This window comes from Galleria mellonella, unplaced genomic scaffold (genome assembly GCF_026898425.1).
Source record: "Galleria mellonella isolate WM207_F2 unplaced genomic scaffold, CSIRO_AGI_GalMel_v1 utg213, whole genome shotgun sequence".
Lineage (NCBI taxonomy): Eukaryota > Metazoa > Arthropoda > Insecta > Lepidoptera > Pyralidae > Galleria > Galleria mellonella.
This window is the reverse complement of record NW_026442039.1, coordinates 5,451,998-5,479,863: the sequence shown is the minus strand read 5'-3', so window position 1 is coordinate 5,479,863 and position 27,866 is coordinate 5,451,998. Positions and strand designations below refer to the sequence as shown.

Below are 27,866 nucleotides of genomic sequence, written 5' to 3'. Positions count from 1 at the left end.
TTTTTGTAACAGATTACACTTCGTAGTTCGTCTTCGGTCCGAAGAAATAACCATTTAATAATTGTATTTTTACATAAGAAAGCAAATAAAAAAAGAATAATATTTTCATTTTCAACCGACTTTAAAAAGAAGACAGTACTTAATTAGGTTTTATTTATGTTTATGTTTGTTACCTTATAACTCCGCCAACAGTAAATCGACTTGAATTATTTTTATCTAAACGAATATACTTACAGATTGTTTTTATTATTTTTTTTTATCGATTTATGATTATTTTTATTAATCTCGTGGGGTTCAACCAGCGTTTACAGGGGGAAAGGGATTGTTAGCAATGGAGTTTGACAGCCTCATTGCTAGCAATATGCCCTATTAGGTCGACCTCCACGTGGTTCCCCCTGGAAACCATCGTGTACAATTCTTGTTGAATTCGTCACGATGGGCCAACTGACCTGCTTCATCCTCACCTATCATCCTTCACTGGTGCCCCGCCAGCGTATCCTGATAGCGCAGGCGGGGTTACTATTCCATTATCACCCATTAAAAAAAAACCAGCGTTTACAATGTAAGCGCAAAAAACGTGCTTATTTATGACATCACATTAGAAATCTCTTAATTTATCAGTGTTTCTCTACAATATTATGCATGTATTATACATATAAACCTTCCTCTTGAATCACTTTATTTATTAAAAATCGCTTCAAAATCTGTTGCTTACTTTTAAAGATTTAACCATTTAACAGGGACAGACAGACAGCGACAGCGACTTCGTTCTATACTATGTAGTGATACCATTCCGATATCAGAATAAAAAAAATTGTAACCAATCCTTACTGTACGACCTCTCATGGACCTAGAGTCAGAAATAAAAATAGATATAATTCAACATAGATAAACCCGTTTGGGATTTCATTCAAAAAGTTGTTAGTCTTTCGCTGACATTGACTCTATACCTAAATGTTAACGAGGTTATAATTCAAATTGTCAAATAGCCATAATTCCAACAAACCAGAAGCAAAGGTCACTATACGGTTTCTTGAGACTGTTAATAATTATTCTTGTAGGAAGTGGAAGACTTAATAAACTGATATGGGCTGTTGGTACCCAGTTTTAAATTCGTCTACCCATAAATCACTGTGGGTCTTTACGTCTATCACTTCAAAAAAGAATTACATGTAATTCTTTTTTAATTTTAATTGCTAGCTTTTATCAGTGGCTTCTTTTTTTTATACAACTAGAATAGCGAACAAGCAAACGGCCCACCTGATGGAAATTGGTAACTGTCGCCTACAGACATGAGTAGTGCCATGGACATAACAGAGTATACTGTTTCGTCCACGATACACCCCGTGCGTTGCCATTGAAAATATTTAAGAAAAAATAATATGAGGGATCCTATTAAAAGCAATAGATGTCAAAACAATATTTTAAAAAATTTTTGTCTGTCTGTATGTTTGTCCCAATATCACATTAAAAGTACTGCACCAAATTCGATGCAGTTTTTACTGGTCTATTCCTGAAGGTCTAACTTAAAATCTGATGTATGTTTTATCTCGATACGGTGTCTAGAAGTTTATTGATTTTTACTTCTTAATTCGTAATAAGTAAAAAGATAGTTTTAAATATTGTATTAGCTACAACAGACAACTTTACAAACAAAGACCAGAAATTCAATTGTGACAAAGTTAATACTCTAACTACAATATACCCAACCAGGTCGACCTCCTCACGGTTCTCCCTGGAAACTATCATGGTTAATTCCTGATGTATTCATCATGATGGGCTAACTGGTCTGTTTTCATTCTCATCTATCACCCTTCACTGGTGCTCCGCAAGCGTATACCGTTAGCGCAGTCGGGGCTACCATACCATTTTCACCCATCAAAAAAAAAATACTCTAGCTACATTGGTCTAAACTATATAGATTACGAAATGTAACAAAAAAATACACTCAGAATAAGCGAAAAAATCGTTTAAAAATAAATTCTTTTTACGAGGTCCGCGGCTCAACAACACACGGACAATGCCATACAACAACTAGTTTCACCGTACCTAATTGCTTGTAAAGCTTAACATCTTACCTTTCACCGTGGAATTAGTATTGACATTTATCTACGTTCGTTTCAAGCCTAGGATACGGCATTGTGAGCGTCGCAAATCGTTCTCCACTTCGAAAGTACAATAACCGATTACATGAGTTGTTGACCGGCTACCGTGTGAATTGTTCCACGAATGTACTCAGTGTACCTGAAATATTGATGGATGCTTGATCATCTAGATGGAGTATCGAGTAGCAGAAACGTCTAAAAGACGCGCGTTTTGTATCTCATTCATCTAGTGCTAAATGCATTACTAGTAATGCATTATTAGTAATACATTTAGCACTAGATGAATTGTTTTACTATTTATTACCTTATAATAACTTTATTATTAAATATATATATATATATATATATATATATATATATATATATATATATATATATATATATATATATATATATATATAACAAAAGTAAGACAATATTTGCTATCATAAATTAAAAAACATGTCCATTCGGTAGCTTACCATTTACAGATACATATATGAAACAAAAAATGCAATTTTAAAAAATCTAATACATAGAAAGAAAAAATCCATTATCCAAAGTGAAGTTACAAGTACTTAGTATTTAATTAAATGTATGTAGCTGATTAAATATAATAGCCGTAATTACAAACACGATGTTTGATAGCACTTTATATGGTGTAAACGCATCATAAATATTGGAAGCGCGTTTTACGAGCGTTTCATTGAACTTAATCATGTTTATAGTAAATATTAGTAGTTACGCCTATTATTTAACAAACTAAGAATTATTTATGTTGTAATAGTGGGTTTTTAAGTGACTTGCAAAAGGAACATTTTCTCAGATAGTTTCAGATGTCATAATTCAAGTAGTTGTTCTTTATCCCTTCTGAATGAATGATTAATTTTTTTTTTTTTGGTGTAATAAATCAAGGTGATATAATTCATGTTCAAAATTAAAGAAAAAATGGTTATAAAAATAAATTTGACAGCTTTGTTTTTTTTTTGCAATGGACATTAAAAAGGTATCCAGACACGATCAACTTAAAGTGAAATTGTACTTTAAATAATTCTTAGGCATTCAATGTTATAATGGAAATTTCCACCATTATGCAAAGAAGGGTTAAGTTTTTCAAAGTAATACAAGTACCTATATTTGATGCCATATTCTAATTTGAAATAGTTAAATCTAATCTGTATATGCAATATTCTTAGTTATTATTATTCTCAGTTATAACTTAGCTTTGAAATAAGTTTAGTTTTACAGTTTTAAATAAGAAAATGAGAGATTAACAGTATCTCTTTTTTTATTAATTAAAGAATGAAGTTAAATTTTTTAAGCATCTATCTACCTATTTCGTTTAAACGTTTATAAAATACGAGACTTTTTACCAAGATTGTGATAAAATCACATTGTTATTTTTAGGTAATGAATCGACACGAAAATATTTATGTCAATGTAATTAAGACCTTGATTTTAGAAACAAATATACAATTGTAAATATCTAAAAGATAAACTTGTTTATGTCTTTTAAAATGTATCGCGGTTATCATAATTTTTCGTTGGGAGAATTGAATAGAGATTAAACCTCGATTGGACATCAAAGACGGTCCGGTTCCATTGCGATCCATTTGGCAGCACACGAATAGATCGTGAATAAAGTAATATCACGTACTGTCTAAATTTCTCGTGTCGTCAAGATAAAAATCGGCCAAGGTCGTTTTGGTTACGTATTAAATTAGGGTTGCGCAGCGGTTTTATGTCTAGGTTTTATCTTGATTACTCATATCTCTGTGACAGTTAAATTTGTGTTTTAATGAAAATTTAAATTAACTAGACACGGTATACTTTATGAATGCAGAGAAAAATATACGAGTATTATTATTATTATTTCAGCCGTTGACTGACCACTGTTGAACATAAGCCTTCTCCATAAGGGGAGTTTTCCAGTAGTTGTCTCGCTTGGCAGGCGGATTGGCAACTGCAGTTAAGTTAGTGTAAGTAAGGCAGTGAATTTACAGGGTACACAGGAATAACAACTGAGTCCTCAGGAATGGCAACGCATGGGGAGTATCATGGGCGAAACAGTATACTCTGTTATGTCCATGATACTGCTCATGTCTATAGGCGACGGTTCCCACTTTCCATCAGGTGGGCGGTCAGCTTGTTTGCTATTTTAAGTTGCATAAAAAAAAAATAAAAAAAAAAATTGTTTTTGACTATACAATTAGGTGCTTGGTATGAAGATTGATATTAAATGATTTATTTATTTATTTATTCATTAGTACAAATATGTGTACATGGCGGACTTAATGCTAAAAGCATTCTCTCCCAGCATTCTCAATTATAAGTGAAAGAAAGAAAGAAACCTTTATATATATCTAACTAATAAGATGTTACTGGGTGGAAAGGGATTTTTAGCAATGGAGTTTAACAGCCCATAGCAATATACCCTATTAGGTCGACCTCCACGTGGTTCCCCCTGGAAACTACGTGAACAATTCTTTTTGAATTCGTCACGATGGGCTAACTGACCTGCTTCATACTCACATATCATCTCTCACTGGTGCCCCGCCGGTGTATACCGGTAGCGCAGGCGGGTTAACCATTTCATTATCAACAATAAAAAAAAATAAGATGTTACTTTGTATGTAATTGTATATATGCAGCCTTGTACTTAATTGCGGCGCATCCTTTAAATCCATTCATATGCATTACAATACAAATTACATAGCCTCATACTTAGACATGCTGAAATCAGTAGAAGAGCTATACGAACTAGTATTTATTCCTTAGTGTTATATATTTAGTACTTAGTGTTATAAAGGTGTTTGTTTGTTTGTAATTTTTTGGAACCTAAATGGTCCAAACAATCTCTATATAGGTAAAAATTGTTTCATAAAAAAACTGAGTTCAAATGTTAAAAATCAGTTATTTTGATCTAAAAAATAAACTATTTTTTTTATACAACTTAGAATGGCAAACAAGCTGACGGCCCACCTGATGGAAAGTGGTAACCGTCGCCTATAGACATGAGCAGTACCATGGATATAACAGAGTATACTGTTTCGCCCATGATACCCCCATGCGTTGCCATTCCTGAGGACTCAAGTGTTATTCCTCTGTACCCAGTGAATTCACGCCATATCCCAACTCTACAAACCGAAACACAGCTATGCAAACACAACTGTTTCACAGTTGAAACACGAATGGGACAGAGGTAAATCCTCCCAAGCAATCGACTTTTGTACAAAGTCTCCCTCTGGTGGCGCAAGAGTGAACTTGGAATAAGTTCTTTGTGTTTAAATATTATTAGGTAATCTGTATTACTCTTTGAGGTGAACAATAAAGAGTGTTTTTTATTCGTTAAAACGTTTAAAATTCGTTAAAAAAAAGAGTTTTTATTCATTTCATTAATTGATTAATTTATTCAACTTTTAAATACTTACATTTCTAGTTCACTAGACACGCGACCTTAAATAAAAGTGAATGGCGCATACATGTTACGAGTTTTCACTACAATTTGTAAAGTGACAGTATCACTTATCAAGTTACGACCCATCGAGCTGACTTAACATTGATATCAGACAAATATGTAAATAGATGGCAATAGGGTCTTAATTTATGCAACGCAAAGCTCATACCGTCCTTTGTTACTTTTATACAGTATAAAAAAAAATAATGCGTCAATCATCCGGCTTCTTTAGGACCTATTATGACCATACAAGTTCCATATAAACTTATATGATTTAATATAATATTAATTCTAAAAGTTTATAAATATGTTTGTCAGAGGGAGGCTTTGTACAAAAATCGATTGCTTGGGTACCTCTGTCCCATTCGTGTTTCAACCGTAAAGCAGTTGTGTTTGCATGGCTGTGTTTCGGTTTGAATCTAGTGGGATGTACTAGTGTCTTTAACTGGAGGCTTTTAGACGATCTAAGTTGGCGGTATTACATGTATGAAGGTAAACAAACTAAATAATTTAAACAAACTATGAGATCATAGGTAGGACGACCCCCAGACTAGATGGAGTGATGGACTGAAGTACATTGCAGTGAGTCACTGGATGCAGGTAGCTCAGGACTGTTCTTTATAGCAGTCTATGGGGGAGACTTATGTCCAGCAATGGACGGATAATGGCTGAAATGATGATGATGATGATGATGATGAGATTATATTCATTAAAGTATGTACTGTAAGTTATTATGTACGAATCACTATAATAACCTGTTTAATCTGTACAAGGTACTTAAAGACTCTCAAATTTACTCTTTGCAAATAATCGATAAAGTCCATTTAATCTATGTGTAGATAGATTAAATGGAATAAATTGCCTGTAAATACATATGTCTAGGCTAAAATTATCAGTTATCAGTGTTATATATCGCAATAGTTCTATCAACTAGACTACAAGTACTTGTACATCAATTTTAAGACACAATATTACATAACTAACTAGCTATGTAAACATAACAAGTTATTTCCTACGTGAATTCGAATAAAAAGTATTCGAAAAATAAAGTAGTATCGAAATAAAAGATTTATCTGTGTATCAAATTTTATTCAAAACTTAAGTAATTTACCAGAGGAAGACTTTGTACAAAAGTCGTTTGCTTGGACACCTCTGTCCCATGCGTGTTTCTACCGTGAAGCAGTTGTGTTTGCATGGCTGTGTTTCGGTTTGAAGGGTGGGATATGGCAGTAAATTTTCTCATGTCTATAGTTGACGGTTACCACTTTCTATCAGATGGGCCGTCAGCTTGTTTGCTATTCTGAGTTACATAAAAAAAAAACCATATACGTCCAGTACTTTAATCGCGAGTTTTTGTAAGTTTTTTTTTATACAACTTAGAATGGCAAACAAGCTGACGGCTCACCTGATGGAAAGTGGTAACCGTCGCCTATAGACATGAGCAGTACCATGAACATAACAGAGTATACTGTTTCGCCCATGATACCCCCATGCGTTGCCGTTCCTGAGGACTCAGGTGTTATTCCTCTGCATCCTGTAAATTCACGCCATATCCCACCCTTTAAACCGAAACACAGCCATGCAAACACAACTGCTAGTTGAAACACGAATGGACACAGAGGTATCCAAGCAAACGACTTTTGTACAAAATCTCCCTCTGGTATAATATAGTGTATATAGTGTATTTTTAGGACTTGTAACGTATGCGCTATCTCTTCTTATCGCACCGGCAATAACACCATGTACAGCTGTAGGGATTATATAACCTCGAGCGTTTCCGGGTCTTAGATAAACAGTCTTGTTATGGACAGTTAGCGGCTTAGTTGAAGCGGCAGGGAAAACGCCGTTCTGTAGGTGTACTAGCCAAATAATTGGCGCAGAATATAATTGCGTGTTTAGTTAGATTTAGGCCAAGTGAACAAAATTTTATTCTTTCCCTACTCTTTCAATTTTTGTTTAGAATTTATTAGTATATGTACTAAGGTATTGTAGTTTAGTGTATTTTGTGTAAATATAATACAGGAGAATCGAGAACATTCTCCTTTATAAAGTTATCTGAAAGTTACAAAGCAAAATAGATCGTTGGTTGCGTTGTTTTATCAAGGACTCTGTTGTGACATTTACGATTTTTTCCAATATCGTTGAAATTTTCATTAGAGTTCTATTAAACTATAATTATATCAGCCGTTATCTGTCCACTGCTGAACATTAGCCTTCCCTTGGAGGATTTTGCCAATAATTACCACGCTTGGTAGGCGGGTTGGCAACCGCAGTTAGGCTTTGGTGGTGTTTTAAGAAGGACGCTGCTGCCCATCTCTCGACTGTTAAATTCAGTTTATCGCCTCTTACGACACACATACGAAAGGAAAAGGTCATCCAGTCTATACCAGGACCGCACGGCGTTCTAATTACTCTGTTTAATTAGACTTTGTCACTTATAACAATATTACCATCATTCATAAACGTGCCGAGGTTTACCAAGAGATACACAGCATGGGGTTCTTCAAAAGGGGGGTAAAGAGGTTGTTTCAGGGTCGGCAACGCGCGCGTAATACCTCTGGTATTGCAAGTGTTCATAGGCTACGGTAACCGCTTACCATCAGGTGAACCGTATGCTTGTTTGCCACCTCAGTGGTATAAAAAAAGATGCATAGAATGTTTTTTCGCGAAATATAATACGTTTTATTATTTCTTATTATAATTTCATCAGATCCTCAGTTTACCTCGCGGTGGCGTTTGTATATCCGTTTCCTGGTCCGCGGAAGCGATGGATACTCGAGATTACAGTATCTGGAGGTAAACACGCCCATTGCCTGGCGCATGTTCACTGTTTACCGTTAGTTTGTTCCACTTTAACTGACGCTTAATACCCTGTTTTAAAAAGTGTCAAGAGAATATAGTTTTATTACGATGTCCTAGTGGCGCGTACAGTTGTATCTGTCCAAATTTATCCGGATGTTTAGTTTAATTTGCGTATTTTGTACTTTTTAACGTTTCTAGTTATTATAATTAAATGAAAAAAATTGCATTGTTATTTTTGCCAAAAATAAAGGTAAAAAGGTCTCTTTGAATCGGAGCATTTGACGTTCCATTATTTCTTTCTACCTCATTGATGACGTGATGGATAAGTATGTATGTATTATTTATTTTTGTAACCAAAATCATAACTGGATATTTATTTGTATATCAAAATCGTAATTTTTTTTTTAAATCCGGTTTTAGTTGTAATTTAGTTGCAATGTTAGGAGTTAGTTAAATTGCACGTTTCGATCATGCCATCTAAAAAATTGAGTACATATGCACTTTGCCTTCTACCTACTTGTTATCGGCACAAGGTTCAAGAGATAATAAACAATGATTACTTTTAAATTATATTTTTGCTGCTTTCTTAATTGTATGAGAAACATTTAATGTATTTATTAGGCTGGAAAAAGTTATTAGGCTGAGCTAAGGTTCTTTGACGTGCGAGTATCGATCGAGGTTTTGAACATTTAGCTTGTAAAGAGCTTTACTTACAGACTTAAAAAATTATAATAAAACTTATTATCATCATATCTTTCTTCTTTCTTACTTTATCACCCGTTAACTCTTCAATAGTGAACATGGGCCTTGCATCTTAGAGGGTTTTACTAGTACTTACTACCAGTGGCGTAACTATACCATTTGGGGCCTGTGGCAAATTCTTTTGATGGGGCCCTATCAGTAAAAAATACTTTTCAATTAAAATAAAGTAATCAGGTACAATGCAAAAAAAAAAATTCTGAGCTCGCGGCCTCTTCAGCCAGGATCCTTTTGGGTCGGGGGCCCGTAGCATTTTGCCAGCCCTGCCACCCTATTGTTACGCCACTGCTTGCTACGCTTAGCAGGAGACTTGGCAACCACAATTAGGTTATGGTAATGTAAGGTGAGTAAGAGGTAAATTAAGTTCCCTTAATTGCCTCTTACGACATCCATGGTAAAGGAAGGGGTTGACTATTTTATACCGGGACCACATGGTTTATATTATATAATAATAAAAAGCATAAAAATGTATAAATAATTTAAATATCTTATAAATATATTAAATAACTCCCACCACACCACACATATCCAATAGTGAGGACGTAATGTCTTAAATATTGCATAGCGGACTACAAAAAAAACACAAGCAAAGTTACTATTGCAATTTTATCACAAATGGCGAACTTGTATTTTTAATGATAAATATTTCATTATTAAAAAAGATCAATGAGATTAATAACTTTTTTAATGATAAAAAATCACGATTAAAAAGAAAGTTAAGCCGTTGTCATGAATGGATGAAATCAAAGAGCCCCTGTCGGCACCCACCCGTGGCTGTCCGTGTAACTCTATCGCTCTGATGTTTTATAGCCGAAGGAAACAATGCGATGTGAGTCGTGACCATACACGATTATGTGGCATTATTCCAGACAGTTTTATGTCATTGTTTTAGTATATTCTTGTTTTTCGGTTGCAGTGTTATGGCATAATGGCGTTTCAAAGGAACACGCTGCGAATTCAGATTTAAAAATTAAATAAAGTCGATTGAAATTATAATCGCTCTTGTAATATTTGATGCCGAATTAAAAAAAATGATGTGATTAGAATTATGTTACGGTTTAACATTAAATTATATTACTAGCTATCTTCCCGGCTTTGCACATTTGCTTTATACAAATCTTGGCCTGACAATTACAACAAAGAAAGAATTAGTCAAATAGAAGCAGCCAATCGAAAGTGTTGCGCTCACATATAGATAGATATGTAATTTATTTGCATTACTTACAGCACCCAAATAACAACAGATATTGATAGACATACACAGTAAAAAGAGATAAAAGAATGCTTATACAAAATAAAACAAAATATATAAAAGATGTAACAATTTTTTTCCTCTCATGCGTGTGCCATAGTAACACATAATGGTCGAAACTCAGCTTACAATCGGTTTTGATCTTATTTATATTGATTTGCTGAAGTTTTTAAAATAGCAAAAGAAAGGAATAACGTTGATAATATATCGAGACCTTTAAAATGTCAAATATCTATCTATACGTTAGTAACACAAAGAGGGTTCTAAACACCAAAAATTTTTATTATTGTCGTAAATGTTGTTACATTCTATTTATTTATTGGTCTATTTGTCAACCAACACATGTAGGATTACCATTCATCTGGGTTTTCCCGGAAATGGCCTCATTAGCATAATGTCCGGGATTCGTCCAGTCAGGGATTTGTATGTAATCCAGATTTTTCGGTTTTTAATAATTAAATTAATTTTATTATACATGTAATGTATAAAAAGAATTATGTATGAAGGCACAAATTAAAACTTCTTTTCTTTTTATGAAGTATATTATTTAAGAAGTAATTCTTGTAAGAAGCAATTACAGTGGTACTCTGCATTTTTGTTGCATTTTGTCAAGAGAGGGACTGGCTGAAAACTAGCGCTGCGCAGCTGTTCACATTGCGCTGGGACACTCACAGCATCAGCTGAGTCGGTTCCTTTTGCCTAGTACGGGACACTTCTTGTATATGTATTTTCTATATTTTCTATTGTGATTGTGTGTTTACTGGCAATAAATGTTATCTATTCTATTCTATTCTAATGACATGCACGGGAAGACAAACGAGTAGACCAATAAAATAGTGTACTTCTCTACAATTGTTTCGATAAAACAGCCTAACTTTTTTTAAAATGTTTACATTTATTTTAAAGCCATGTGTGTGGCAAAATATCCTACTAACAATCTAAAGATTTAATTGGTTTACTAAACTTTGTCTGTAAAAATGTGTATATGTCTAAATTAATTATATAGTTTATGTTTATTAATTAATATGATTTGTAAGCAAAAATAAGCACGTGATTTAACAACACAGGGAATCCTAGTGTGAAATATATAATTGTTACATGTCTTTTTGGTTCCCAATAAATGTACTATTACATTATTATAAGATTCTATTAATCTCGATTTTTTAAAGAAAGTAGAAGAAAAAATAGAGGGCAAAAAAGGAAGACTGAGGACAGATAAAAGAAACTCTAGGTGTCATGTCGTAAAATATATGGCCTAATATAGAGCTACCTGGAAGAAATTGCACAAATTTGTTGCACCGACAAGAGAAATGAAAAAGGAGAGATTAATTTCATAATTAAAATGATGAAAGAATGATCAATTTAATTATGAAATTATATGAACAAAGCGTCATCTTATTTAAAGAGACGAGTTACATCAATACATGAAGCGAGACATGCATATAAGAATAAGAGATTTGAAGCAAGAAATGTGGTCTACTCCGTAAAGGACTGGGGGGAGAGGGATTGTTAGTAATGGAGACTGAAAATCCCATTGCTAGCAATATAACCAACCAGGTCGACCTCCTCGCGGTTTTCCCTGGAAACTATCGTGGTTAATTCCTGATGAATTCATCATGATGGGCTAACTGGCCTGTTTTCATTCTCATCTATCACCCTTCACTGGTGCTCCGCCAGCGTATCCCGATAGCGCAGGCGGGGTCACCATACCATTTTTATCCATCAAAAAAAAATTCCGTAAAGGACTTATCGTGAGATATGTTAAATGTTAAACTACTAATCAGGGCTTCTGAGTCTCTTGTCCTGATTTGTAGATATTACAGATGGCAACCCTACACCAACATCGCCTCCCACCCTCATATTTGCGGCAACAGATGTGCTATTGTTGTGCGTAACATAAAATTTGCCCTTTATTTCCCGCTATTCATTCGATTTGGTGTCGTTAACGTGTTTATGAATGGAAGTTGTCAGTGATATTCGTTTTATTAGTATTCGTAGTTCGAATTGACAAATAGACCATTTTTTTTTGATGGGTGAAAATGGTAACCCCGTCTGCGCTAACGGAATACGCTGGCGGAGCACCAGTGAAGGGTGATAGATGAGAATGAAAACAGGTCAGTTAGCCCATCATGATGAATTCATCAGGAATTAACCATGATAGTTTCCAGGGAGAACCGCGAGGAGGTCGACCTGGCTGGGTATATTGCTAGCAATGGGATTCTCAGTCTCCATTACTAACAATCGCTTCCCCCCCCCCCAATAGACCATTAGTAATTCATCTGAGGATACTATCACGGACAAAAAGTAATCGAAAGAGAAGGAAAATGTTATTTAACGTTGTATTGTGCACAAGATAAAAGTCTTAGTTTTTGGGGGGGGGGGGGAAGTTCTCGCTTATCACCTTTTCCTGGTGCTTCGCCAGTATATAGCGCAGGCAATGGCTAGGATTACCATTCCATTTTCACTCCATTTAAAAAGACCAACTTTTTATTTTTGGGATTGGTGGTAATACAGACTTTTTCATAATATAACTTTAGGTGGTATCTTTGTTTTAAATCTCTGCGATTTCTTTTGGAATACCAATTGAGCGTTTAATAAAACACACTTTATTTAAACAATGAAATTGTATTTAATATTTTTATGTACTTAATTACATATGCACGTCATTTCTTCGTCAATTCCGATTTTGATTTGTTATTTTATCTCCGCAAGTCATACCCGCATTTAATCAGTTACGTCGTGACCATAATTCTCGCAACAGACTCGAAATAACGACGCGCTTAAATAAATAAACAAACAAACGTGGGAAAAATGCGTCAATTACGCATAATATAAGGGTTTACTTTCTTTTCAACTAACTTCAAAAACAAGCAAGTTCTCAATTCGGTTGTTATTTTTTTATGTTTATTACCTCATAACTCTGTCAATTTTAAATCGACTTGGAAATAATCTTTTTTTATTATAATAGTTATACTTACAAATTAGTCCAATAGAAATTTTATCCAAATTAATTCAAAAATATAGTTTTTAAATCAAAATTTAAATTTAAGATTTTGTCACAATTAATCTGTATTTTTTTGGGGCCGGGGGGGGGGGGACACAATCTTTAATTATTTGTTGTTTACTAATATAATTTGTCAAGATAGAAGATGGAACTTTTTGTTTTTTTTTTTTTTTATAACACAGGGGGCTAATAAGCATGCAACTTACCTGATGGTAAGTGACTACTGCCACCCATGGGCACAAGCAACACCGAAGGTATACTACCGGCCTTTTAAATAGATATATCTCGCTCTTGTTTTGAAACTTATACTGTCGTGTCGGTTTTGAAATACTGCTGCTGAAAGTTGATTCCAAAGCGTGATTGTGCGTGGAAGAAAGTGCCTTGAAAAACGCAAGGTGGAAGACCACTGCTCATACAAATGGTTGTCATGAAATTTTATTTGAAGATAAATGGTCAAAATTATGGTCTAATTATACGTTTTATAAGTATACACAAATACAAATCAGTAAAATGTTTACAATTAGTTATTTTTAACAAAAGATTATAATAAATTTCAAGAGGAGTACTTTCTCAATTCGGTTGTAACGTTTTTTTACAAATTTTACTCAATTACGTTGCCAATTATGAACTTTCCTAACAATAGTACCATATTAACTTCAATGATCTTTAAATAAAGATCATTAAAGTTAATATACAAAAAGGCTTGTTGTAAACTAAAATTAATTCTAAATTCAAATATTTTTTAATGTAATACATTTCTGTAACGTCTCGTTCTATTTACTTTCAAAACAACAACAGAACAATTTTGTTAATATTATTTGCGTTGTATTTCATAGAGACTATTTGTTTTTAAAATTTAAACTTTGTTCTAGAATTACTATTTATTTGTGGAACAAAATTTAAATTTTTAAATGTCGAACTACGAATCAACAACAACTGCTTACAACCAATGTTATTCTGTCACAGCTAAATCAAGATTCAAGTTTATTCGATCGTCCTCTATACTTCGTCTTTATCTCTGTAGTTTATGAATGAAATGTGACGCGTCAAATGCTTTACGACTGATGTCATTTTTGTTATATGATATTACACAATTCTTGTATTCATCCATGCTATAAATAGCTTTATTGATTAAGGAGTAAAAGTGATTGTTGCTTGAACACATTTTTATAGGATCATATGTGAAAAATGGTATTACTGCAAAATAATTTTAAATACTGTCTGTCTAAATGAGTATTTGACTAAACCCTGTTTGAGTAATAAAATATTGTTTAGCCTGTATTTATATTTCGATTCTACTTATGTAAATGTTTATATTATTATGTTTATGTTTATTATTTATTTCAAATAACGTTTATTAATTTATAACTTAATGTTTTTTTACAACTACCTCAGTGATATAAAATACACACATCTCATTTCCTATTTTTAACAAACTTTAAAAAAACGAGGAGGTTCTAAAAACTTGAACAGAAAATATCCAGACAAATATATTAAGACATGCAGATAAATGTTCGTATCGTGTGAGGTTCGAAGTCGCGATCTATCGAAGGCTAAGCAGTATGTTTAACCTCTGCACCACTAAGATCATCGTATGTCTGATTTCTTTTAACCAACTTCAAAAAAGGAGGAGGTATTTTTTATGTTTCTTACCTCATAACTCCATAAATTTTTAAATCGAATTAGAGTTTTTATCTGAAGAGATATTATGTACTTACAGTTTCTAATAGAAATTATTAACAACTTTAACAAATTTTATCAAAATCGGTTTAGTACTAGTAGTACTTAAATAAAGAAAAAAACTAGTTTTACTACAAATTAAAGAATTTTTTTGTGGAACAAAATCTTAAAATATTTTGTGAAACAAAATTTTGACTTACGTCTTATGCATTTTTTTTATAACTTATTATATTATAGAGTAAATACAAAGAATGACTGAAACATTCGTCACCTAAACCCCTAAATCTTATTGTAAATATTGTGTCGAATCACTTCCTTATTAAACTGGGCCTCGTTATACGACAACGGGCACCATTGTGGAATAAATCAAAAGCATAAACATAAATCAATTAGTTTGACGCGCGGACGCGTTGTCGTTTTACAATTTCTGGAAATTTCTGGCACATTATTACTTTGTTAGTGACATAATAATAATAATTATTATTATTATTACAGGATACAATAATAATGGCTCAATTTGTTAGTAATATACTCGTAATCTTAGCCTAACATCTTACAATAAAATAAATAAAAGAAACCAGAGCGAGACTTTGTACAAAAGTCGTTTGCTTAGGCCACTCTGTCCCATTCGTGTTTCTACCGTGAAGCAGTTGTATTTGCATGGTTGTGTTTCGGTTTGAAGGGTGTGATATATGGCAGTGAATTTACAGGGTACAGAGAAATAACACCTGAGTCTTCAGGAATGGTATCGCTTAGGAAGTATCATAGGCGAAACAGTATACTCTGTTATGTCCATGGTACTGCTCATGTCTATAGGCGACAGTTACCACTTTCCATCAGGTGGACCGTCAGCTTGTTTGTCATTCTAAGTTGTAATAAAAAAAATTAAAAACATTCTATAACATGTATGGATGTATACATATATCTGTAAAACAAACGAATAAATGCAAATTCAAATCATATTTATTCAAATAGAAAGGTTTTTTTTTTAATCTTCTGCAAGATTTGCAAGATTGTTATCTATGAAGAAGAGCCCGCAGGAAACTCAATAGTTACCCTTTTAAATCTGTGTTAACGTTATGCGTATTTATTTAAATGTACTATGTCTAGAATGTACGAGTATTTTTTTATTGATTTTCTTACAGCATCTTACCTGATTATTTTACTTATCGATTGAAATTTATCCCAGTACTACAGTGACAGAAATCATTGGTTACCAGATTTTTTTTTTATTAAACATTTTCTAATCTTATACTGGGTTTTTATTTTAGCTTAGATATTAACAACTATAACAAGTCATCATCGTCATCATATCAGCCTTCTGTCCACTGCTGAACATAAGCCTCCCCCTTGGGGGGTTTTGCCAGTAGTTGCCACGCTTGGCAGGCGAATTGGCAATCGCAGTCAGGCTTTAGAGACTTTTTTTTTATTAGGTCGACCTCCACGTTGTTCCCCCTGGAAACCATCGTGAACAATTCTTGTTCAATTCATCACGATGGGCTAACTGACCTGCTTCATCCTCACCTATCATCCCTCACTGGTGCCCCGCCGGTGTATACTGATAGCGCAATTAGGGTTACCATTCCAATATCACCCATTAAAAACTACGGAAGTTAAATAGCTTAAAGAATTGAGGAAAATCTTTAATAAAATAAGACGATAAGAAATAAAAAAAATATACCTACTCGATCCGAACTTGATAGTATAGAGATAGTCATTGTAAATTGAATATGACATATCATTGATAAGTATGAAATATTTGATATATACGCTGTTCTTAGCAACGTAATGTGATGGCCAATTGATAATATATCGAATTAACATAGATATTCTATTTTGATAGATATACATATATATATATATATAAATATAAAACATTTTACAAGGACGTAAAATGATTGATGGGTAATCTAGGCTTAACACTTTAGACGGTGCGGAAAAAAACGGCATTATCGCAATCTATTTACACAGTGAATTTTTACAATGCGGTGTTTTAATTCCGAATGAACCTATATGTGCTGCGGAAAAAACCGAAAACCCTGCGTATTCATATGATGATTTTTCCCCGCGTATTCCACATTTCATATATGCAAACTGTATAAAACTATATACACGGGAATATCAAACCGCGCCAAAATAATATACACGTATCAATATTTAAAAAATATATTCATATTTGTCATTTTTCGCAACGTGTGCGTGTGCGTGAGTGTGTACGTGCGTGTGTGCGTGCGTGAGTGAGAGCGTGCGCGAGTGCGTGCTTGCATGCGTGTGTACGAGCGTGCGTGCGTGCGTGCGTGCGTGCGTGCGTGCGAGCGTGTGTGTATGCAGCATTCATTCAAATTTATAATCGTAAAAGAACAAAATAATATTTAATTGGCTGTGCGCATAGATATGTACGTATGTGGAATGAAATTCAAGCGTAAAAAATTAAAGTTTCTCAAATTTCATGTGACAAACTCTTTTAATATTTTGAATTTGTTGCTTTCAGTTATACTTTAATACAAACTAATATTATACTAAACTAAACTTTTTTTTAAACATGCGACCCACGTTTCTTACTAATGGTATAATTTAGTTTCATGAATATATGCGCCATCTACCTTTCTCTCTGTACTTATCCATTCTTTATGCCAGGTTGTCTGTAAGAGATTGCTTGTAGCGATAAGGCCGCCTTTTGTATATGCACGTTCTGTATAAATACTCCTTGTATACATCTTTACTGTGCGCAATAAAGAGTTTATTATTATTATTATTATTATATTCCTTGAATTTTGAATTGTTAGCAACCCTTTACATTTTCTATATGATTTACATATAAATAGAAAAGTCAAACGATCGGACACATAATATCTGTTCATAGTAGATTAAGTAGGGATGACGCAAGATTTTAGCAATAATTCTATATATTTTTAATACAATTAAATTTATTCATGAACTATATAACATGAATGTGGCGAATATGCTACATTCGTTATAACGTAGGCAGAGAGAGGTGAATAAAGACTTTGTTCTTACTCACATCTCTTATTCATTCACTTTCATAAATTGTCTCTTGCATATTCCCTGAGGGCCTACCATGAAATATTTCCGAGTGTGTTCTGAATGAAACAAAAACGATTTCACATTTGTCTGACTATTTCTTTGAGAGGAAGCGTAGAGGAAGATCAAATAGAAATGGAAGGAAAGGAAGTAAAGAGTGACCTACAAAGAAAGAAAATGATTACGTCGACTACAAATGAAATAGAATAAGGGCAAGAAAACGATGATTAATTCACCCTTTATGTAGTAATAAAGGTTTTGGAAATCATATTATTAGTTTTATGGTCTAATATGTGTCAACAGGAAAGCCAGCAAGACAAAGTAAGATTACTAACAATTGAATGTCATTGAATGGACAATAACATTTGATGGGACGGTTTGTATTTCACGATATAAATCAATTTTACACCAGCCACGACAATGGTCGTTATAAATATGGTCTGATTGAGCCCTTGTCACTTATTGATTATATAATTTATTGGTTGAACAATTTCTAATCGTATGGTATTGCCAGCGATTACTATTCCTTTTTGAAATGATTCTGGACGGTAGCTATATTTAGGTATATATATTTAAACGACTTAAAAAATGAGGTGGTTCAATTCGGTTGTAATTTTTTTATGATTGTGACCTCAAAACTCTATAATTTAAAAACGTGTTTAGAGAAACATATTTTCTATTGGAAAAGATATACTTTATTATTAGTATCATAGAAATTTTATCAAAATTATCAGTACTTTGGTTTTTTTAATAAAAATAATTGGATTTTCCGCGACTGAAGTCGATGTTTTTCAGTTTGAAGGGTGGGATATGGTGTGAATTTACTTGGTACAGAGGAATAACACCTGAGTCCTCAGGAATGGCAACGCATGGGGGTATCATGGGTGAAACAGTATACTCTGTTATGTCCATGGTACTGCTCATGTCTATAGGCGACGGTTACCACTTTCCATCAGGTGGGCCGTCAGCTTGTTTGTCATTCTAAGTTGTATAAAAAAAAGTTTTTTTTTTGGAATAAATTACAAATGTTATAATATTAAATTAAATAAACGTTTTTATAATTTACCACGGTACGACATGATATAGTACGATGTTACCGTCACGATACATTAGTGAAGTAAAATTCTGCAATTCCATGGATACTCATACTTTTAAAATTTCGTGCTCAGCGTTACAATATCGTGGACGTGCACGGAAATTTAAAAGCCACGGTATCTTTGCGGAAAAAAGCATTATAAAATCGGTTAAAATTTAGCGAAACAAACAAACGAAAGACAAATAGCATAATAAACATAAAATCTATATAAATTAAGAACTTTTTCCTTTGGGAAGTTGCGAATTAAGGTTTACTTATTTACACGACTGGCCAAAAATGGAATGTAATGTAATGGAATGTATATGAGTTTCTTTATTCCACCATAACTACTAAATGCTTTAACAGATTTGAATGTATAGGGTTTCATTACGAATATCGTTGAATGGTCATATTATCTCGAGTGACACTGGCTGGTTAGCATATTTATTTTGAAAATAGTTTGTTTTTTGGTATGATAATTATTTTTTTATTTGTCGAACCCAAATCTCTGTTTACAGCTGGAAATAGACCTTACACTATTGAAAGGTGTACCAGTAGTTACCACGCTTGGCAGTCGGGTTGGCAACCACAGTTAGGTTTTTAAGAGCGCTGCTCCCTATTTTTCGACCATTAAGTTCTCTTAATCGCCTCTTACGACACCCACGGGACAGGAAAAGGCCTATTCTATGCAGAAACTACACAGTACTATTTTTTTTTTTTTTAATATAATTTTTCTACATCATAGTGGAAAGTGAATGATAAAATGCACAATTTTATCTCGAGGTCATTACTTTGATTAATATCCGTCTTTTATTTTTATACGTTAGGATCTGATAGAGGTCAAAGGGGCATCTTTTTGATAAATAAGTGCACGAACAACTAAATTATACGTTGATATATATATATATATATATATATATATATATATATATATATATATATATATATATATATATATACCTGGATTATCTATATATATTATATATATATATATATATATATATATATATATATATATATATATATATATATATATATATATATATATATATATATATATATATATATATATATATATATATATATATATATGTATATATATATATATATATTACAGATTTATTTATACTATAACACACAATTGTACATTGATATTAGTTGCATAATAAATCGTAGGAATTGTTCCTCCCCCATAGACTGCCATAAAGAATGGTCCTGAGCCACCTGCATCCACTGACTCCCTGCAACGCATTTCAGGTCGTCACTCCATCTAGTTGAGGCTCGTCTTATACTGTGTTTACCCTTACATGGTCGCCATTCAAGAACCTTTCTTCCCCTGTTTACATCTAAGCGTGTAAAATTCCAATCCGCATTACTCCTTTCCCCCTATACCCACAGGTTTTTTTTATGGGTGATAATGGAATGGTAACCCCACCTGCGCTAATGGTATTATACACCGGTGGGGCACCAGTGAAGGATGATAGGTGAGGATGAGGCAGGTTAGTTAGCCCATCGTGACAAATTCAACAAGAATTGTTCACGATGGTTTCCAGGGGGAACCACGTGGAGGTCGACCTGATAGGACAAATTCCTAACAATAGGCTGTCAAACTCCATTGCTAACGATCCCTTTCCCCCCATACCCACAGGTTACCACTCATAAACGTAGTAAACTCATAACGTACTCACGTTACACATATTTTAATATATTTCCCCCTGTTTACTGCATTTAGCGGCCAGACGTTTATCATTGTGTTGCGTGCATGTGATGCAATGAATTCTTGTGCAACAGCCAAATAATTATGTCAAGACAGAGTTGACTAGTCTCATTTTAATGTATTCGTTTCATTTATTACATTATTTATGTTAAAAAATGCTAGATCATGGTGTAGGGGTAAATACATTGATGATGATTTTGATACAGCCATTAATTCTCTACTGATAAACATAGGCCTCCCCCTTGGGGGGTTTTGTTAATAATAATGTTGGCAAGCCGATTGGCAATTGAAACTAATTCTGGTTAAGCCTAAGCCTTAGGTGATTTTTTCTTATACAATTTATAATAGCAAACAAGCTGACGGTCCACCTGATGGAAAGTGGTAACCGTCGCCTATAGATATGAGTAGTACCATGGACTTAACAGAGTATACTGTTTCGCCCATGATACCCCCCATGCGTTGCTATTTCTGAGGACTCAGGTGTTATTCCTCTGTACCCAATAAATTCACGCCATATCCCACCTTTCAAACCGAAACACAGCCATGCAAACTTAACTGCTTCACGGTTGAAACACGAATGGAACAGAGGTGCCCAAGCAATCGACTTTTATACAAAGTCTCCCTCTGGTGATGTTTTAAGAGTGACGCTGCTGGCCATTTGATGATCATTAAGTTTCCTTAGTCACCTCTTACGACACCCAGGAGTGAGGAAGAAGTGGCCTATTCTATGCTAGGACCACACGACTAAATATATTGCTTTGCGTAAAGTAGGTTCTGGATTCTACTATAGGTAGTGCTAATGGAAATAGGAAATGGTATTTTTTTAATTAATCCTGGTATAGATGTACTTTTTTTTTAAAGGATGATAATGAAATGGCAACCCCGCCTGCGCTAACGGTAAATAACGGTTTTCGAAATTTCGGGCACGAACGAAACAGAAATTTGATGTTAAAATTACATAATACATGTCGTTTAATATTATTAAAAATGTTAAAATATCATTCGTCTTGACTATTAGGATAGGATTTATGATAAACGAAATGTTAAGCTCCATTTACGGGGTCAATTTTGGTACAAACAAAAACACGAAATTGAGTCCGAAAATTCGGAATTTCGTTTCATGGTAGACCACCTGATTTCATCGTCATCTATGATCCCTCATTGGTGTATACTTATACTAATAGCGCAGGTGGGGTTACCATATATATATATATATATATATATATATATATATATATATATATATATATATATATATATATATATAATAGATATATGGGTGATATCGAAATAGATAATAACTTTTTCCGCTATCAATGTCTAACATAGAAGAACCCAATATATAGGTATCGGATCGGTATCCACATTACTAATGCCTACATAGAACAATAGATACATGTCTAAAGTATGCATAAATGCTTATAATATTATATTATACCTTTTGCAAATATAGAATCTAAGCTGACAGCGGATATTAATTTGTAACCGTCGGCATTCAAAGAAAACGACTGGCATTGTCTAATTTATTTGTATTGACAAAAACTTAACTGTTCTTGGAAACCTTAGATTGGTATTCGCTTAGAATTGATGTGACATAGGCGCCATCCATCGTATACATATATATATATACATGAATAAGTAGTTGAGATCCAATAATGGTCATTAAAATACTACTAATTCTACCACTATTATAAATATGGAAGTTTATTTATTTATTTATTTATATCTACACTTATCACTATTTTTACAGGTATTATAACCTAATACAAAAATGTATGTGGGGGGAAAGGGATTGTTAGTAATAGAGACTGAGAATCCCATTGCTAGCAATATACCCAACCAGGTCGCGGTTCCTCCTGGAAAATATCATGGTTAATTCCTGATGAATTTATCATGATGGGTTAACTGATCTGCTTCATTGTCTGTCTGTATATATATATATATATATATATATATATATATATATATATATATATATATATATATATATGGATATATTTGTATGTATTAGTAACAATATTTGTACATATTCTAGTAGTAAATGCACCGCCTACTTAATTTTCTGTTTGCCTCATGGTTGACTGGTAGAGAACGCCGTTAGTTGTCGAGTCTGCCATATGTACATTTATATAATTGTGCATTGAACTTTAAATAGATAAATGTATGTTAGTTATTCTTTAATTCAAAAACTACTAAACTGATTTGAATGAAATTTGGTACACGGATATATTATATCCTAATTTAGTACATAAAATGAAGTTGGCAACCCAACCGCAGTTAGTTAGTTGCGGTTGCCAAGCGGTGGAACTACTAGCAAAGCCCTCCTTATGAAGAAGGCCTGTGTTCAGTAGTGGACAGTTAACGGGTGATGTGATGGTATGATGAATAAAATGAACCCAACAGATGATGAAGACGTGTTTAAAAATCGGCAAAATACAGATAAATCGATTTATGGACATTCGTGACTAGAACTACTGTTAATACTTCTGATTACCCTACCTGCTATTACAGTCGTGATCATATATTTTTAGATTCTATATATTTTCTATATCTCTGAAGTGGCAAACGAGCATACGGCCCACGTGATGGTAGGCGGTTACCGTAACCTATGAAAGCCTGCAATACCAGAGGCGTTACACACGTGTTCCCGACCCTGAAGAAACCTCATTATTTCATTTTAAAGAACCCCATGCTGTGATCTCCTGGAATAAACTCGACAGTGATCTTATAGTACATTCATAATTTTTATCTTTCTAAAGTTTTTATTAAAATCACAGTAGTATTTTCAGGTATAGCAAGCTATGAGTGGTACTTAACCTATCGCAGGCGACATGGTATTCTGTCTATGGTACTGTTCATTTTTATAGACAACGATTACCCCTTGCAAATCGGGGGGAAAGGGATTGTTAGCAATGGAGTTTGACAGCGCCATTGCTAGCAATATGCCTTATTAGGTCGACCTCCACGTGGTTCCCCCTGGAAACCATCGTGAACAATTCTTGTTCAATTCGTCACGATGGGCTAACTGAGCTACTTCATCCTCACCTATCATCCTTTACTGGTGCCCCGCCGGTGTATACCGAAAGCGCGGGTGGGGCTACCATTCCACTATCATACATTAAAAAAAAATACCCCTTGCTAACAGATGGAGTAACCAATTTGGATGTCTTTATAGGTTAAATTAAAAAATAAATTTTTACACAAATATATATCATTTGATAATTTGCAAGAATGCAACGAGGTGGCAATATGCATTTTATTATTAATATTATTATCTTAAAACATATATGTAATACCATTATTAAAATAATTGACTCTGTACATAGTCAATTATTTTATTTGGATTTTAATTCAAAATCTATTTTTTCGTTTCGAAATAAAATATAATTTAATATTACGATAGTTATCAGATGCGAAAATATTTAGGCAAATAGATTGTGATACGCATTTTTAACCGGTATCTTAATAATATTATAAAATGTATAAACATGCGAATTGGCCGTTTTATCGCATTTGAATATTAAAACACCTGGACGAAAATTTCGCGCGGTGATAATAAAAAGAAAAAAAGAATACGGTACCTTTTTATTATGTGGCCAGTTCGAATCACACACAATAATGATCACTATTACACAGTTTTTAAATTTAAATTACGAACAGTTTGCGGTTTCATTCACGTTTCGAATTTCGAATGCCGGTGTATTGCGCGGGAGTCGTGCGTGCATCGTCCGCGGTCGTACAACTGAGACTGGCCGCAGCGAATGTCAGCGGCGACCGCGAAAATGGTTTTCCATTTTTCGCGGTTATGTCAATAGGGCGTGAAGTCAACGTGGTATCATCTTATATTCTCGTAGTTTCAACTTGGAATTTACGATGTTTGAATATAGAACACTGGAGAGTAACAAATTTACAACAACTGTTTTTACAGCCGTCTAAAAAAGATTTGAAATATTTATTTTAAGCATATACGTATATAGGGGAAAGAAATTTGATAAATACTGAAATTAAGTTTGATTATTTTTATATAAGATATGTATAATTAATTTTATATAGATCGGTTAATAAAATATACTTTCTCATACAAACTTTAACATCTATTTTTATACCTTTAGGGGCCGAATTTGGAGAAATCCTTTCTTGTGAAGGTCATAAAAGGATATAACTATCTTAATTTGGTATTTCTAGCTTCAGTAATCTTAGCTATGTCTCTATCAGTCAGTCAGGACATTTCTCTTTACTGCATCCCTTTTTTAAGACACTCACAAGGGTTGAATTTTGAAAAATACTAAAATTAATTATTAATAAATAAAGTTCAATAATTTTTTTTAAAGTATTTATGATAAATTTCAAGTATGTATCAATTAAAAAAAGAATAGTTCCACATAAACTTTTACACTTATATTTACACTGTTAGGGGCCGAATTTCGAATTACTTGTGTAGTCATAAAAGGATACCACTGTCAAAATTAGTAATTAATTTTAACTTTTGGAGTTTCGGCTGTACGTTGACAAGTCAGTTAGTTAGGATTTTTATTTTTATTTATTTATTTATTCATTAGTACAAATATGTGTACATGGCGGACTTAATGCTAAAAGCATTCTCTCCCAGTCAACCGTAGGGAAGTGTCAGAATACTCGAATGCGGTACTACTAATTATTGATATACATACATACTAAAATTACATATATAAATGAATAACAAATATACTTACACATATATGATATATACTATATTATACACGAATTTGAGAATAATATACAGCACTTACTTACATTTTTCTCTTTATAATATAAATATAAAATCTTTATTACTCTACGTACTAAACAATCTTCTATGTATGGATTCGGTGATCGTAATACGAGATATGTGTATATACATATGTAACGGGAAATTAATGAACTCACTGTGTTCTTGTCGTTTCCAACAATTGTTTCGACTTCATTCGGAAGTCTTATTCAGGGGGCATTTGTCGCTTTGTGAGTTCATTAATTTTCCATTACATATATAACATAATATATAGACATCGAATAAAAAACGAATATAAGTTTTAAAAATAATAATAATACGAGATATAATAAATTTCCCTTTTCTATCTGTTCTCCTTTAACCAAAGGTTGTTTGTAAGAGATTGCTCTAGCGATAAGACCGCCTTTTGTACGTTTATGTGTATATTTCAATCTGTATTTATGTTACTGTATTTCACTTGAAGTATTCACTTGTCATTGTATATTTTTACTTCTGGTGCAATAAAGAGTTAAATAAATAAATAAATAATAAATTTGTTCGTTTACGCTAATCTCCGAAACCGCTCGACCGAGTTTAAGGATTTGTTTTTTGTATTTGCATTGTTTACTCCAACATGAAAGATATGGGAGGAGAGATTGTTAGTAATGCGGGTTACTAGTCCCATTGCTAGCAATACACCCCCTCAGGTCGACCTCCACGAGGTCTCCCCAGGAAACCATCATGATGAATTTCAGGTGTATTCATCACGGTGGGCTAACTGACCTTCCTTTTCATCGTCACCTATCATTACTCACTGGTGCCCCGCCAGCGTATACCGTTAGCGCAGATGGGGTTACCATTAACCCAAAAAAAAGTAACTTGAAAGATATCTCGATAAGAAAAATATTAAGCCGGTAAGTGGCAGTAGAGGACAAAACATTTGCTGAATCAACTACTTCTCAACCGACTTCAAAAAAGAAGGAATTTCTCAATTCGGCTGTATTTTTTTATGTTTGTTACCTAATAACTCAGTAGTAAACTGATTTGAAAAATTCATATTTTTTTCTGTAAATATATACTTACAGATTTATCCTATACAAATTATATCGAAATTTGTTCACTAGTTTAATTTTTAAATCGCCATTTTCACCTTTTATTTATTTATTTATTTAAGGAACACCAACAGCATATTGCATTATAACATATAGGTATAACAAACATTAAATATAATACAATATTAATGCACACGCCTATTATAGATATTCACAGCATTCACTTTAACATAATTATACAGTGCAAGAAAATTAAGTAAATAATAAAAATAAACATGTAATCTAAGTTGTGAGCAATATCAGAAAATACGATTATGAGTGAATTTAATTAAAAATATTAAAAAATATATATATATATATTATGATAATTAGAGTTAATTTTCATAAGATTGTTGTACAAAGTGCTTCAGCAATTTATTCCTGTAGGAATTCGAATTATCATACACTATATCAATTTTAGGTAATATGGCATTAATTTCATTGTATGACGCACTAATCCTGGCCAGAGGTTGACCTTTGTCACCTTACATCTTTATTAAGAAAATAGTCCTCTAGGTATCCTCTTTAATTATTTATTAAGTTAGTAATTTTTTGTGTACAATAAAGAATAAATAAATAAATAAAATAGTACTGTATAATTAAGAAAGCACCTTTATCAAATTTATATATATATAAATTTGATAAAGGTGCTATTTACTATATATATATATATATATATATATATATATATATATATATATATATATATATATATATAGAAAATATCGCGGTGTTTGTTACCAAACTCCTCCGAGACGACTTTTATGAAATTTTGTGTGCATATCGGGTAGGTCTGAGAATCGGCCAGCAACTATTTTTCATACTCCTCAATGATAAGGGTGACCCACCACAAAAATTTTTTTTTTATTTTTTTGACAAAATTGTTTATTTTTATTTTATTATGATTTAGCATTGAAAAATACGTACTGCTTCAAATTTTCACCTTTTTACGATCAATCCTTGTTTTTTAATCGCGTCTTTTATATTCTGCGATAGGATTGCAAGATGACAATCGAATATAATGATTGTAGTACGATAAATTTTCATGTATAGTTCTCGAAATAATGTATTTGGTAAAACAACGTTTGCCGAGTCAGCTAGTATATATATATACATATATAATTTAAATTTGAAAGCATCAATAGATTTTGTACTTCTAATGAAAACAAGTAATGAA

At 33.0% G+C, this 27,866-nt stretch overlaps 1 protein-coding gene across 2 annotated transcripts in view; it reads right to left on the bottom strand.

The window, feature by feature from the left end:
• Positions 1–24,636, bottom strand: part of LOC116413606 (uncharacterized) — a 185,494-nt gene extending 160,858 nt beyond the window's left edge. Inside the window, exons 1-2 of one of the 2 annotated variants that reach the window (XM_052894434.1) lie at positions 24,454–24,636; positions 2,079–2,244 (exon numbers count right to left, since the gene is read on the bottom strand). The gene's annotated coding sequence lies outside the window, so the exon portion shown is untranslated. The remainder of the gene's footprint in view (positions 1–2,078; positions 2,245–24,453) is intronic. The other variant, XM_052894432.1, reaches the window with a different exon arrangement.
• Positions 24,637–27,866: the final 3,230 nt, after the last annotated feature.